Source organism: Tachyglossus aculeatus, chromosome 4 (genome assembly GCF_015852505.1).
Source record: "Tachyglossus aculeatus isolate mTacAcu1 chromosome 4, mTacAcu1.pri, whole genome shotgun sequence".
Taxonomy (NCBI): Eukaryota; Metazoa; Chordata; class Mammalia; order Monotremata; family Tachyglossidae; genus Tachyglossus; species Tachyglossus aculeatus.
Window position 1 is genome coordinate 25,296,692 of NC_052069.1, and position 4,074 is coordinate 25,300,765.

General features: G+C 44.3%; 1 non-coding gene across 1 annotated transcript; it reads right to left on the minus strand.

Moving 5' to 3' along the window:
- Window positions 1-2,377: 2,377 nt before the first annotated feature.
- Window positions 2,378-2,515, minus strand: LOC119927455. The gene has a single exon (XR_005450456.1). It is a non-coding gene; the product is annotated as a small nucleolar RNA SNORA7 (small nucleolar RNA).
- Between the last annotated feature and the right edge of the window lie 1,559 nt (window positions 2,516-4,074).

The window sequence follows — 4,074 nt, forward strand, 5'->3', positions numbered from 1 at the left end:
CAGACGAGGAAACTAAGGTCCGGAGAGGTTAAGTGACTTGTGCGAGGTCAAACAACAGGGAAGTGATGGCGCTGGGACCCGAATAATAATAATTCTGGTATTTGTTAAGTGCTTCTTTGTGCCAAGCACTGTTCTAAATATTGGGGTAGATACAAGAAAATCAGGTTGGATTCAGTCCCTGTCCCACATGGGGCTCACAGTCTTAATCCCATTTTACAGTTCAGATATCTGAGGCACAGAGAAGTTAAGTGACTTGTCCAAGGTCACACAGCAGACATGTGGCAGAGATCATCATCATCATCATCAATCGTATTTATTGAGTGCTTACTGTGTGCAGAGCACTGTACTAAGCACTTGGGAAGTACAAGTTGGCAACATATAGAGACAGTCCCTACCCAGCAGTGGGCTCACAGTCTAAAAGGGGGAGACAGAGAACAAAACCAAACATACTAACAAAATAAAATAAATAGAATAGATATGTACAAGTAAAATAACTAAATAAATAAATAGAGCAATAAATATGTACAAACATATATACATATATACAGGTGCTGTGGGGAAGGGAAGGAGGTAAGATGGGAGGGATGGAGAGGGGGATGAGGGGGAGAGGAAGGAAGGGGCTCAGTCTGGGAAGGCCTCCTGGAGGAGGTGAGCCCTCAGCAGGGCCTTGAAGGGAGGAAGAGATAGAATTAGAACCCTTGTTCTGTGATTCCTCAACCCAAACCCATCTCCTAACTCCCAGTTCCAGGATCTCTCCACTGTGACACTAACTCTCCAGAGACTCAGTGGAAAAGAGCCCGGGCTTTGGAGTGAGATGGTGTCTAGTATTCAAGACCTCCAGAGACAAGGAGTCCACAAATTAGTGTCAACCAATCAATAATATTGATGGGATATAGAGTACTGTATTAAGCCCTAGAGAAGCAGCGTGGCTCAGTGGAAAGAGCCCAAGCTTTGGAGTCAGAGGTCATGGGTTCTAATCCCAGCTCTGACACTTGTCAGCTGTGTGACTTTGGGCAAGTCACTTCACTTCTCTGGGCCTCAGTTCCCTCATCTGTAAAATGGGGATGAAGACTGTGAGCCCTCCGTGGGACAACCTGATCACCTTGTAACCTCCCCAGTGCTTAGAACTGTGCTTTGCACCTTGTAAGTACTTAATAAATGTCACTATTACTATTATTATTATTACCATGTACACTGATCTCTCCTTTATATTAAATTGCATTTATATATCAATATGCATGAAATACAGTGAAGTTGTTTGCATTTGCAGGTTATTTCTCTAACTCAACCTTCATTTAAGCAATCTTTCCATTTCTGACACCTTGTGCTCTCACCCCCTCAAAAATCACAAAATATTATCTTTTTCTTGTTTTTCCTTGCCTCATTATTCAGAAAGTCACTTGTGTTCATTCATTCAGTCGTATTTATTGAGCGCTTACTGTGTGCAGAGCACTGTACTAAGTGCTTGGGAAGTACAAGGTGGCAAATACCCTCAAACCAAACACAGTCATTAAACTCCCATTCCATTACTTTCTCTGCCCACTAACTGTAACTCTGGGATGTAGGGTACAAGAGGAAAAAGATGGGTCTGTCTTTTCCTTTGCCCAAGAAGCAAAGGAGTCCTCATGAATCTACAGAGAAACAGCTCTGCCCCAAATCAAATGAAATTTCAGTTACAAAATGATACTAGGCTTCTCCCTCTACCCTCTCCTCTACTTAAACATGCATTTCATGGGACCTTTTTCCTAGACTTAGCAATCAATCAATCAAGGATATTTATCGAGCTCTTCGACTGCACAGAGCACCGCTGTACCAAATGCTTGGAAGAGTACAATACAGCAGAGTTGGTTGACATTTTCTCTGTCCACAAGGAACTTACAAACCAGATGGGGGAGAAAGACATTAAACAAAATTACAGGGCAGTACATAAGTGCTGGGGGGAATCTCGGAACCCAGTCAAACTTTCCTGTGAATTGCTTTCCTCACCAAGGCGGATGTATTTGCTTTCTCAGAATTATTCCCCATCTTTCTAAGGGTGTTTATGGTTTAAGAAACTCTGTTTCATGCCCAGTTTCATCTTAAAAATATCCTAATAAATCTACCAAGGGAGAGTTTAATTAATTGACATTAATATTTATTGAGTTCCTTCTGTGTGCAGAGCACTGCCTTGTCTTGTCTTATGCCATGTAGTTGTTTCCGACTCGCAGCGACATCATGGATGCATCTCTCCCAGACCACCCCACTTTCCATCTGCAATAGTTCTGGTGGAGTATCCATATAATTTTCTTGGTAAAAATATGGAAGTGGTTTACCATTACTTGAGTCTCTGCCCTCGACTCTTTCCCAGGCCGCTGCTGCCCAGCATGAGTGAGTTTTGACTTGTAGCAGATTGCCTTCCACTTGCTAGCCACTGCCCAAGCTAGGAATGGAAAGGGTAGGCCTTTGCTTTACTCTCCCTCCCATATCCAAGACTGGTAGTGGCCTGGAAACTCTCCAGGTGCAACCCTGAGAGGAAAGCAGAACACTATCCTGAGTGTTTAAGAGCATTAAATAGAATTAGCCTATATGATCTCTGCCCTCAAAGAGCTTACAATCTACTTGGGGAGCCATGTATTAAAATAAATTATGGTTAGGAGGAAGCAATCGAGCAGTTGATGTGCTCTTTGAAGTTTTGATTCACTGCAGACCCTGCTCCCACTGGCTCCCTGGAGAAATAGGAGGTAGTAGAAGTAGTAGTAGTCATAGTGATAGGTATGGTATTGTAATTTAAAAATTATCAAATGGTATTTGTTCATTCATTCATTCAATCGTATTTATTGAGTGCTTACTGTGTGCAGAGCACTGTACTAAGTGCTTGGGAAGTACAAGCTGGCAACATATAGAGACGGTCCCTACCCAACAGCGGGCTCACGGTCTAGAAGGGGGAGACAGAGAACAAAACCAAACAAAATAAAATAAATAGAATAGTAAATATGTACAAGTAAAATAGAGTAATCAATCTGTACAAACATATATACACGTGCTGTGGGGAGGGGAAGGAGGAAGGGCAGGGGGATAGGGACGAGGAGAGGAAAAAGGGGACTCAGACTGGAAAGGCCTCCTGGAGGAGGTGAGTTCTCAGTAGGACTTTCAAGGGAGGAAGAGAGCTTGCTTGGCGGATGTGTGGAAGGAGGGTATTCCAGGCCAAGGGGAGGACATGGGCTGGGGATCGATGGTGGGACAGGCGAGAACGAGGCACGGTGAGGAGGTTAGCAGCAGAGGAACGGAGGGTGTGGGCTGGGCTGGAGAAGGAGAGAAGGGAGGTGAGGTAGGAGGGGGCGAGGTGATGGACAGCCCTGAAGCCGAGAGTGAGGAGTTTTGCCTGATGAGTAGGTTGATTGGTAGCCACTGGACGTTTTTGAGGAGGGGAGTAACATGCCCAGAGCATTTCTGCACAAAGATGATCCAGGCAGTGGTGTCTAGTATAGATTGAAGTGGGGAGAGACAGGAGGATGGGAGATCAGAGAGGAGGCTGATGCAGGAAGCAGTAAGGCTGATGTTAAGCACTTACTATGTACCAAGCACTCTTCTAAGCTTCGGGGTAGATACAAGGTAATCATATTGGACACAGTCCCTGTCCCACATGGGTCTTAATCTCCATTTTACAGATGAGGGAACTGAGGTAAGATATGTGAAGTGACTTGCCCAAGGTCACAAATAGCAGAGTCAGGACTGGAACCCAGGTCCTTTTGACTCCCAGGCCTCTGCCATATCTAGTAGGCCATGCTGCTTCTCTGTAGTAATAGTAGTGGTGATAGCAGTTGTTATAGCAGTAGTAGTTGGAGGAGGAGAAGGAGTAATATTACTACTAGTGTTCATTGAGTGTCTACTACGTGGAATGAATTTTACTAAGTCCTTGGGAAGTACAAAACAGAGAATGGAAAATTCCTAGTCCAAAAAAAATTTCCACTGTCATACATAGAGAAGGAGTGTGGTTATTGAGAAATAGCATGACTTAGTGGATAGAGCATGGTGAAGCAGCATGGCTCAGTGGAAAGAGCACGGGCTTTGGAGTCAGAGGTCAGGGGTTCAAAT